The 12,206-nt window shown below is 43.2% G+C and overlaps 1 pseudogene; it reads left to right on the forward strand.

Moving 5' to 3' along the window:
• Positions 1-3,281: 3,281 nt before the first annotated feature.
• LOC147911585 (methyl-CpG-binding domain protein 3-like 1) lies at positions 3,282-4,097 on the forward strand (annotated as a pseudogene).
• The last annotated feature ends 8,109 nt before the right edge of the window (positions 4,098-12,206 follow it).

Below are 12,206 nucleotides of genomic sequence, written 5' to 3' on the forward strand. Positions count from 1 at the left end.
GGGGCTTAGCCTGTGACAGAAGAATTGAACCACTGCCCAAATGTGCAGTCTCTGCAGGGAAGGGGGAGTTTCTTCATCTCTCTCTTCTCTAGCCCTCTTCTCTCCTTCCACGGCTACCATTTTCAAACTCATTTGGAAGAAAGAGCACAAGAGTGGGCTGATAATACAATCCATACAGGACAACCTACCAGTGCACAGAGCAGGGTAGAGAGGGATGGAGAGCAGATTCTTTCCCAGTTGCCTAAAGTGAATTGTTATAAACTTGTTAAAATTTGAGAGGCAGCCACACCCCATTGAATTTTTTTCCTCCTCCTTCCTCCCATTGAGATAAAATGAGTGCATGAGGAAGGGCTGTCTGCTCTGGCTGAAGCAGAGGCAACTCCTTCTGTTTATACCAGGAACACGACTGTCTCTTCCAGGCCGAATTTTTCCCACCACGAGTCCATTGTTTAAGGAAACCAACATTCCCTCTCTTTCATGGGTCTGGTTTCCCCAAGAACACAGTGAACCATCCCCTCTCCCTGTGCTGCATCACCATAAACCCACAGCCAGAACATAAGCACCAGGTTAAAACACCACCAGATCCTGAATTCAGTCACTGCTGAGACCCTCCCATCAATGTTGTCATTCAATGGTGACTCCTGAGGACACCTTTCCACTGAGACCCACTCCCAGCCTGTCCTCAGCTTCTTACAGTAACACTAACATTCCTCAGAGTCCTCCCAACTTGGGCAAGAAACATTCTGAAATGTTCTCTGTATTAATTTTCAGGGACTGGGGACATTGGTAGATGTAATTTGAGTGTGTATGTGCAGTAGTTTCTACACAGGTATTCTATTTTTTAGACACAGATAAAATAGTGTGGCTACTCAATGCACCAAGAAAATGGATAACTGATCAAATTTTTTCATTATGTGAAGTCTTTAGAGAGTAAATGTCACGGTTAAGAGCACAGACTATGGAGTTAACTCCTCACGTCCAAATTCCAGCTCAATCCCTTCCTAGATATTTGTATTGACCGAGTTATTTACCTGATTGGTCCCTCAGTTTCTTCATCACTCAGTTGGCAATAATGATCAGCATACCTCCTTTGTAGGTTTATGGAGAGTATTAAAGGAGTTAATGTTTGAAAAATGCTTGGAACACCTAGTGTATTGCCAGTGCTGTACCTATATATTAGAAATAAAATTTCGAAATTCTTCTGACACTGCCTGTGAGCCCCAGAGGGTGAGACTGTTGCCTGGATGTATGTAGAAAGCACTCCATGACATACGATGAATAGATGAGTGAACAACATTGGCGAATGCATTACCAATGTCACCTATGTCACCCTACAGGCATTCCCCAGCCGAACCACACACAGACATTCCTGCTCTGTCCTGCATCACATTCCCTGGAGGAATCACTGGGGCTTCTTGGACCCTGGTAACCGTGCCCACTAAAGGTTCTTTTCTGTCAGCAACCCCAGTCTTTGTCGAAGTGCTTCAGCTCACAGGGTCTGCGCTCTGATCCTTGTCTTCACTCGAGGGAGAAGTGCCATCCCCAGAGCTGGGCACACGCAGAGCCTGAGGCTTGGAGAAAATGATTCCCTGGCCCTGAGGCAGGTAGAAGAGCACAGGGACATAGTGGGATTTGGGGAAAAACCTCCAGGTGTTGTCAGAAGGGATGGAGGCAGGGGATGTGTCAGCAAGGACTGGTCAGGGTGGTGGGCCTTGGTGGTTAAATAGTAGGGGGGCTGGGAAGTTTCATAGGTTCTAGCATAATACAATCAATATGACGGTCATGAAATCAGAATCAGCCTAATTTAGGCCAAATTAACCCAATGTCAGCTGTTCCCTGTCTCTCTAATCCATTAGTGACTTATAACAAGGGTATTCGTGTTCTATCATCTCCTTTTCATTGATTGGCTAGAGTAATTATTCTTTACATAGCCTGTCTATTTCACATAGTAAAGAAAAAGTGAGTTTTAAAACAACCCTCCTTGGAAAAGTCTCCCTAACATACTGGATTAATAACAGAAGCCACGACAGGAAATTCACCACATATCTTGAGCTTTAATCTCTGGTTTTAGATCTTCCTAACTGGTAAATTACCTTGACTTCTGCCTTCTTTCTTGAGATTAGTCCACTTAGGACTAAGTAGGAGCGCAACCTCACGCCATGTGAGAAGTGGTGGGACGCTAGGAAGAGGTTTGTTTCATTCTGTCAGTGTGTGTGTGTGTGTGTGTGTGTGTGTGTGTGTGTGTGTGTATGACAGTTTTTATTGCATCTTGCAGTGTGGGCCAGTGTAGACTCCTTTTCTAGGGAAAAAGTGTGTGTGTGTGTGTGTGTGTATGACAGTTTTTATTGCATCTTGCAGTGTGGGCCAGTGTAGACTCCTCTTCTAGGGAAAAAGTGTGTGTGTGTGTGTGTGTGTGTGTGTGTATGACAGTTTTTATTGCATCTTGCAGTGTGGGCCAGTGTAGACTCCTTTTCTAGGGAAAAAATTTCCCTAACCACTTTCTCTGGACTTTATTTTCACTGATGGCTTCCTCGGCACTGTCCAATAGTAACATTAAGCATTCTATATTATAGAATTTAATTTTTTTCTAGTAGCCACATTTTAAAAAATGAAAGCAAACGGGTGAAACTAATTTTAATAGTATATTTAACCCACTATAACCAAGAGATCATCAATGTGGGTGCAGTCTATACAAAACTTAATAATGAGAGAGTTTACATTTTTTTCCTGTGTTTCATAAATCCAGTGTGTATTTCCCACTTACAGTACAATCTCCATTTATAAGTTGAGTTTTTTTAGACCTACATTCTCTGTACTGAGACTTAATGTTCACAGTTGTGAAATAAGAGTCACTAGGAGTGGGGTGGATGATCATTTCACTACTGATTTAAGCTCTAATGGAGCTATGAAGACCAACTGGTCAATGGGTTAATCAAATGAATAATCATATAGTACAGACGAATGTTATGATTTGGGATTTAGAAAAAGACTGGGGACCGTGTGTCCTGACAGGGAGCACCAGGGCTTTTGTTGTTGAGAGTGACAAGGACAAAAAGAGAATAAAGTCATACTCATAAGTGTCTAACAACATGGGGGAGAAGAATGACCTGCCATAGTCCTGAGTTTTGACCTCGAGCTTTCTGTTCTTGACCCAAATCTCTTTGATGATGTCGCAGGACACAGGTCAGATTAATCCCCACAGGGAGAGAGAGAGGGTAGAAGCACAAGGCATCTGACATAATTGTCCTGGGAAGGCAGGCTTCATTTGTCACTCTGATCCACATTCACAATTTATTTTATAGGGTAAGAGGAAAAGAAGTATGATGGTCAAATCATCACAGAGGAAGCGACATGATTGTGGAAACCAATCCAACCCAAAGCCTGGTTTGAGCAACTCCATCCCTTTGAGGATGTCCAGTTACATATTCAAGAGGCCAGTTACTAGAATCACATCCTATCCTGGCAATGAGGTCAGATGTTATCAATGGGAGGAAACCTTGGAGCAGCCCCAACAACTCTGCTGGCAGAAGAGACTGCAAGGTCTGCAGGCCTCCAGAGTGCAGGAGAACTGTTAACTCCTTTGGACCTTGCCAAAGCCCTGCTGAATCTTGCACCTAGTTGCACAGGTGCATCCCTGCCAGCTGTGCCCACAGGTGGTCTGAACTCCAGTCCCATGCCCACCCCTGCCCGGTCTTCAGATTCGGCAGAGATGATCCCAGGAGCTGGTCTGTACATCCCACAGCTCCTTTGCAAACAACTTCTGGCGACTGAGGAGGATATCAGGAAACAGGAAGGGAAAGTGAAGACGGCAAGAGAGAGACTGGCGGTAGCACTGACGCAGACAGACTCGCTAGCGAGGCAGGGAGAGTGAGGGGCCAAGAAGGACGTCCCGACAAACACGATGAAGAAAAGACAAGACGGTGCAGATGACATGGAGCTCACACTACATGAATGCCTCTGCAGGGGCCCTGATGTCTTCCTGCTCTGAGCTCTTGAAACTTTAATATATACCAATACTTTTCTCTTCTTTGATTCCTGTGCATGACAGAGAAGATACAGACAGTGATCCTTCGGAGGTGAGAGACTGGGTTTCAGGTGAGGAGAGAAAGGAGATCTTTCCTTCTCATCTTGTTCTCTCATTTTCCTTTCCTGAGTGTTATGCATTTGTATTTTAAGATCAACAGAGAGTTATCGCAGTCAAGGGATTCTTTAGAGTTTTGTCCTCACAGTCACAGAGAAAACCTACCTAGTCCAAATGGATTGTCCTTTTTGGGTAATATTGCAATAGATTCCAACATAATATTTCACTAAAGAGCTGTTATATCTGTCTTCTCAAAAAAGACACCTACTTCTGGGTCCCTATTTTTCTGGTATTTGTTGGATGTTGAATCACACTTGCACATAATGAAATACTGGATTTGCCCTTTTTTAGATTTATATGTGTTGGAAATTTGATTCATGAAAATTGATATGCCATTGCGGTATCATGCTGTCAGGAGAACCACTGTTTTCAGCATCACAAGTCTCACAATAAGCCAGTGTGTTGGGATTTGTCTATTTGCCTGATCGAGTACGTTGCACTCTTCAAATCCTCTTTATAATTACTTACTTTTACCCCACAGATTTATCAGTTTCTGAGAGCAATGTGTTAAACAATAATAGAGTATGTTAGTATTTATATCTTCCCTAAAAAATGAGTTATTTTTTAGCTAAATTTTCTCTCCTCTATTCTTCCATGTGGTAACCATCTGGAATTTCGGTTCGAATGTGTTTTTAACGTCTTGTTTTAAAACTAATACTAAATTAGACAGACTGTTTTTTCCTTTCCTCGGGACTCCTGTTATGTTTTCCTGGGTTCACATTTCTTCTTCCTGATGTACATTCTTTACCGGTTCTTTCACTGCAGGCCTGTGGGAGGTCAACTTTGAGTCTGTTTGTAGGTCAGATAACGTCTTTCTTTCTTTGACGCATAGTTTGAATACATGTTTAATTTAGCTTTGTAGTAATTTTTTTCCTTCTTTGTCAAGTTATTTAATATTTCTGAGCCTCCATATCTTTAGCGTAAAATGGGAATAAAACCCTAAAAATGGTGACTGTAACTGAGATAATACACGCAGAGCTTGCCAGTCATGTTGCTTAGCAGAAAATAGTCAATAATAGTAACTATTATTAATCATTAGAATGATATTATTATAATAATGTAATATATAATAGTATATTAATGTATAATAATAATTATACATTAATTTATAATTATAATGTACAGTGTATAATGTATGCAATGTATAATAATATATTAATATTATTAATCACTAGAATCTTCAGAGTGTGCATTCTCAGAGAATCACAGCTTAAGATTGAGAATGTGAAGCTCACAGCCAGGAAGTCTGAGAGAGGGGCGTGACTGTGACTGTAATTCTCAGCCCTTGGGTGTCTTCAGCTGTGGTCGTCTGCACAGTGTGCACAGATACTGTAATCTGTTCCCACAGACCCACTGCAGGACAGCGCAGCATGCCTCACGCCTGGGCTGCTCTGGGCTGCTTGTCGGGGAGCCTCTGCTGTGAGGCTAGTTGGACTCTGTACAGAGAAAGATGAAAAAAGACTCTTTCTTTTCCCTCAGATTTCTCCCCCCGAGTTTAATTCACTTTTACATCCAGAGCAGATACTCTCTTCCCAGAGCCTTGGTGTTGCTCTGGGATTCAGGCTTCCCAGACACCTAGTCATTTCAGCTCCCAAGGCCCAAGGTGACTGCAGAGTCATGTCTCACCCACTCCTCCCATCTTGGCCTGTTTCCCATCATGGAGGACCCATGAATGGGGAGAGGAGCCATCGCGGGAGATTGATCTGGAAGCCCTGGTGAATCTGAGCTTCAGAGGATGAAGCAGAAAAGGGGAACGTGAAACTGCCAGTGCTTCAGTGGGGGAGGAATATGGAGGAACCGAGAGGGGTGTGATGGCTGCACAGAGTCAAGGGGAGGGATGTTCCAAAGTTTCCTAAGACGGGAAACCTTGCACTGAAGTGGGGATTCGATTTTACATGATGGCAATGTCTGTGCTGGTTTCACCAATTCTGGTGTCCCTGAGGGATGAACTGGTGTGACACCACAGGACAGTAGTTGCAGTCACTTTCAGGACTTAAGGAAGTTGAAACCTTTCAGCTTAGTCCCCTGTGAGCCAGTCAGGGGCCAAGTCTAGAAAGGCTCGGAGCCTGTGTCCGTCCAATGTGGTTTCGTTCTGTTCCAGCCAAGCTCCTCTGGACACCAGCTGGGAAAAGGGGACCTCCGATCTAGTCAGATCTAGTCATCGCAGCGTCCGTAGTTCGCCATGAGGCAGGTAATAGCCCAGGCATCGTCACTGGACCTCACAGTCCCCCTGCTTCTTCCGCCGGCAGACAGTGACTTGTGAGGTGAGGAGAGCACATCACAACGGTCCAGTCAGCTGCCCACTATGGGAGACTCCAGGGGAAGGAGTGCCTCCATGGCGACCTGGAGCTGCGTGGCTAGATGCGGCTAGATGAGTCTATGCAGCTGAAGTCTTAAACAAGACAGATGTGGTGAGCCTAGGCTTGGAGCTATTGAGGTTTTAAACTGAAGGTTTCGCCTTCATAGAATCACAGTGACTTCAGCTTCTGTCTGTGGTGTCTGCCAATTCATCCTGGGACACAATTGAACCAGCACGAAGACTGTGCCATCGTAAAATCGAATCCCCCTTCGAATGTGGTAGCTGGCAGAAGGCTTTAACCTTGACTCTGTAAATAGCTCACACCTCTCGACCTCTCACGCTGATGCGCTGACGTCTCCTTTGTTCCCCTTTTCTGCTTCATTCTCTGGAAATCGAACAGAGCTTCCTCGTCTCCCACCGATGTATTCTCCCCCGCTCATGAGTCTCATGACGGAAGAGCAGGCCAGATGGGAAGGAAAATGGTGAACATGACTTCTGCGAGTCGCCTGGACGCTGGGCTGAGTGACTGGAGTGTCTGGTAAACTGAATCCCAGGTAACCCGCGAAGATATGAAGGAAGAGTAATGCGCCTGGATGTAAAAGTGAGATTAAACTCGGAATCTGAGGAAAGAAAATCGACTCCTCATCTTTGAGATGCTGCGCGGAATTCCAGCAGCGAGGCTCCAGCAAACAAGCGAAGCAGAACGGCCCGGGCGTGAACTGCAGTGCGCTAGTTCTGGAACTGGAACCACATTAATCTGTGCGCGCTGTAAGGCGACCGCGAAGACAGGCTTGAGATTACGGTCGCAATCAACCGCTCTCTCGAACAACATTGTGTGATCGCATTCTCTGATATCTTAAACTGTGATTCTGTGCGCATGCACACTCTGAAGATTCTGGTGATTAATAATGTTGTATGTTATTATTGCATTGCATACATTATACACTGTACATTATAGTTATAAATTGAAATATTAATATTGAAACCATAAATTAATATATTGTTATATATTACGTGTTATAATAATATCATTCTAATGATTAATAATAGTTACTATTATTGGCTATTTATTTTCTGCTTCAAACTACTTATGACTGGCGAAACTCTGATATTATATCAGTTACAGTCACCATTTTTAGGGTTTTATTCCCATTTTCAAGCTAAAGATATGGAGGCTCAGAGATATTACAAATAACTTGACAATGAAGGAAAAAAATTACTGCAAAGCTAAATTAAAACATATATTCTGAAACTATGCGTCAAAGAAAGAAAAGGCGTTATCTGACCTGCAGAACAGACTCAAGAGTTGACCTCCCACAGGCCTGCCCAGTAGAAAGAACACGTGAAAGAGATGTACATCAGGAAGGAAGGAAATGTAGAACCCAGGAAAGACATAGCAGGAGTCACGAGGAAAGGAAAAAAACAGTCTGTCTAATTTAGTATTAGTTTTAAAACAAGACTATTAAAAACACGACTTGAACCAAAATTCCAGATCGAATTTACCATACATGAAAGAATAAGAGGAGAAGAAGATTTGGCTAAAAATAACTCATTTTTAGGGAAGATATAAATACTTGAAAGCATACTCTATTATTGTTTAACACTTACATTTGCTCTCAGGAAACTGAGTAAATCTGTGAGGTTAAAAAGTAAGTAATTATAAAGAGGATTTGAAGAGTGCAGCGTACTCCGATCAGAGCATGAAATAGACAAATCCCAACACACTGACTTATTGTGAGACTTGTGATGCTGAAAGCAGTCATTCTCCTGACAACGGCATGATACGCACAATAATGGCTATATCAATTTTCATGAATCAGAATTTCCAACACATATACAAATCTAAAAAGGAGGCAGTCAGTATTTCATTATGTGTACCAGAGTGCTTGCAATTCAACATCCAAGCAAATACCAGAAAAATAGAGACAGAAGTAGGGTGTCTTTTTTGAGAAGACAGATATAACATGTGGCTTCTTCAGTGAAATATTCATGTTTGGAATCCTATTGCAATATTACCCAAAAGGACAATCCATTTTGCAGACTAGGTAGGTTTTTCTCCTGTATTGCATGACTGGCCAAAAACTCTAAAGAATCCCTTGACTGTGAGTAACTCTCTGTAGTGATCTTCTTAAAAATACAAATGCATAACACTCAGGAAAGGAAAATGAGAAGGAACAAAATGAGGAAGGAAAGATCTCCTTTCTTCTATATACTCACACTGAAACCCAATCTCTCATCTCAGGAAGGATCACTGTCTGTATCTTCTCTGTCATGCAAAGGAATTGAAGAAAGAAAAGTATTTGAGTATATATTAAAAGTTTCAGGAGCTCAAAGCAAGGAAGACATCAGGACATTCATACAGAGGCATTCATGTAGTGTGGCTCCATATGCGTCCTACGCCGTCTTGTCTATCTTTCTTCATAAAATTGTTTGTCGGGGCGTCACTCTTCACCAGCCCCTCACTCTCCCTAGCACACTCTCTGGCGGAGTCTGTCTGCGTCAGTGCTACACTATGGTCTCTCTCTTGCGCGATCCTTCACTTTCGCCTTCACTGTTTCCCTGAAGTATCCTCCTCAGTCACCAGAAGTTGTTTTGCAGAAAGGAGCTGTGGGATGTACAGACCAGCTCCTGGGATCATCTCTGCCAGAATCTGAAGACCCAGGCAGGGGTGGGCATGGGACTGGAGTTCAGGACCACCTGTGGGCACAGCTGGCAGAGGATGCGCCTACGTTGCAACTAGAGTGCAAAGATTCCCAGCGGGAGACTTTGGCAAGAGTCAAAGGACTTAACAGCCAGTCTCCTGCACTCTGCAGGCCTGCCAGAACCTTGCGAGTCTTCTTCGGCACCAGCTGAACCCAGTTGTTGAGGCTGCTCCAGGTTTCCTCCAGTGATAGCATCTGACCTCATGCTGCCAGGATAGGATGTGCCAGTTCTAGCTAACTGGCCTCTTGAGATATGTACCGACCCTGGAACATCACCTCAGAAAGGGATGGAGTTGCTCAAACCAGAAGCTTTGGGTTGGATTGGTTTACACAATCATGTCGCTTCCTCTGTGATGATTTGACCATCATACTTCTTTTCCTCTTACCTCTGCTCTAAAATGAAATTGTGAATGTGGATCAGAGTGATAAATGGAGAGCCAGCCTTCCCAGGACAATTATGTCAGATTGCGTAGTACTTCTACCCTCCCTCCCTCCCGTGAGAATTAATCTGACCTGTGTCCTGGGGACATCATCAAAGAGATTTGGAGTCAAGAACAGAAGGCTCGAAGTCAGAAACTCCAGGACTACGGCAGGTCATTTCTTCTCCCCCATGTTGTTAGACACTTATGAGTATGACTTTATTCTCTTTTTGCTCCTTGTCACTCCCTCAACAACAAAGATCCCTGAGCTGCTCCCTGTCCCAGGACACACAGATCCCAGATCTTTTCTAAATCCCAAATCACTAACATTACGTCTGTAGCTATGCATGATTATTCATTTAGATTAACTTATTGACCAGTTGAGTCTACATGTAGCTCCATTAGAAGCTTCAAATCAGTAGTGAAATTATCCATCCACCCCACTCCTAGCCCGACTCTTATTTCACAACTGTTAACATTAAGTCTCAGTACAGAAGAATGTGAGTCTAAAAAACTCCAACTTATAAATGGAGATTGTACTATAAGTAGGAAATACACATGGATTATATGAGAACACAGGAAAAAATGTAAACTCTCTCATTATTAAGTTTTGTCATGAAGCTGCACCCACATTGATGATCTGCTTGGTTTGCTGAGTGGGTTCAAATATACTATTAAAATTAGTTTCACCTGTTTGCTTTCATTTTTGGAAATGTAGCTACTAGAAAAAATTAAAATTCTATAATATAGAATGCTTAATGTTACTGCTATTGGACAGTGCGAGAAGCACCATCGAGGTGAACAATAAAGTCCAGAAAGAAAGTGGTGAGAAATTTTTTCCCTAGAAAGGAGTCTACACTGGCCCCACACTGCGAGATGCAATAAAAACTATCATACACACACACACACACACACGACAAGAATGAAACAAACCTCTTCCTAGCGTCCACCTTCTCACATGGCGTGAGGTTGCACTCCTACTAGTCCTAAGTGGACTAATCTCAGAAAAGAAGGCAGAAGTCAAGGTAATTTACCAGTTGGGAAGATCTAAAACCAGAGATTAAGCTCAAGATATGTGGTGAATTTCCTGTAAGTGGCTTCTATTATTAATCAATATATTATGTGGGAGACTTTTCCAAGGAGGAGTTGTTTTAAAACTCACTTTTTCTTTACTATGTAAAAATAGACAGGCTATGTAAAGAATAATTACTCTAGCCAATCAATGAAAAGGAGATGATAGAACACGAATACCCTTATTATAAGTCACTACTGGATTAGAGAGACAGGGAACAGCTGACATTGAGTTAATTTGGCCTAAATTAGGCTGATTCTGATTTCATGACCGTCATATTGATTGTATTATGCTAGAACCTATGAAACTTCCCAGCCCCCCTACTATTTAACCACCAAGGCCCACCACCTGGCCAGTCCTTGCTGACACATCCCCTGCCTCCATCCCTTCTGACAGCACCTGGAGGTTTTCCCCAAATCCCACTATGTCCCTGTGCTCTTCTACCTGCCTCAGGGCCAGGGAATCATTTTCTCCAAGCCTCAGGCTCCGTGTGCCCAGCTCTGGGGATGGCACTTCTCCCTCAGTGAAGACAGGATCAGGCGCAGACCCTGTGAGCTGAAGCACTTCGACAAGACTGGGGTTGCTGACAGAAAAAGAACCTTTAGTGGGCAGTTGCAGGGTCCAGAGGCCAGTGATTCCTCCAGGAATGTGATGCAGGACAGAGCAGGAATGTGGGTGGATACGGCTGGGGAATGCCTGTAGGGTGACATAGGTGACATTGGTAATGCATTCGCCAATGTTGTTCACTCATCTATTCATCGTATGTCATGGAGTGCTTTCTACATACATCCAGGCAACAGTCTCACCCTCTGGGGCTCACAGGCAGTGTCAGAAGAATTTCTAAATTTTATTTCTAATCTATAGGTACAGCACTGGCAATACACTAGGTGTTCCAAGCATTTTTCAAACATTAACTCCTTTAATACTCTCCATAAACCTACAAAGTAGGTATGCTGATCATTATTGCCAACTGAGTGATGAAGAAACTGAGGGACCAATCAGGTAAATAACTCGGTCAATACAAATATCTAGGAAGGGATTGAGCTGGAATTTGGACATGAGGAGTTAGCTCCATAGTCTGTGCTCTTAACCATGACATTTACTCTCTAAAGACTTCACATCATGAAAAAATTTGATCAGTTATCCATTTTCTTGGTGCATTGAGTATACACTATTTTATCTGTGTCTAAAAATAGAATACCTGAGTGAAACTACTGCACATACACACTCAGAATTACATCTACCAATGTCCCAGTCCCTGAAGAATTAATACAGAGAACATTTCAGAATGTTTCTTGCCCAGGATTGGGAGGACTCTGAGGAAATCTTAGTGTTACTGTAAGAAGCTGAGGACAGGCTGGGGTGGGTCTCAGTGGAAAGGTGTCCTCAGGAGTCACCATTGAATGACAACATTGATGGGAGGTCTCAGCAGTGACTGATTCCAGGATCTGGTGGTGTTTTAACCTGGTGCTTATGTTCTGGCTGTGGGTTTATGGTGATGCAGTACAGGGAGAGGGGATGGTTCACTGTGTTCTTGGGAAACCAGACCCATGAAGAGAGGAATGTTGGTTTC

Source organism: Ceratotherium simum, unplaced genomic scaffold (assembly GCF_057802395.1).
Source record: "Ceratotherium simum simum isolate JZ-2026a unplaced genomic scaffold, ASM5780239v1 HiC_scaffold_43, whole genome shotgun sequence".
Lineage (NCBI taxonomy): Eukaryota > Metazoa > Chordata > Mammalia > Perissodactyla > Rhinocerotidae > Ceratotherium > Ceratotherium simum.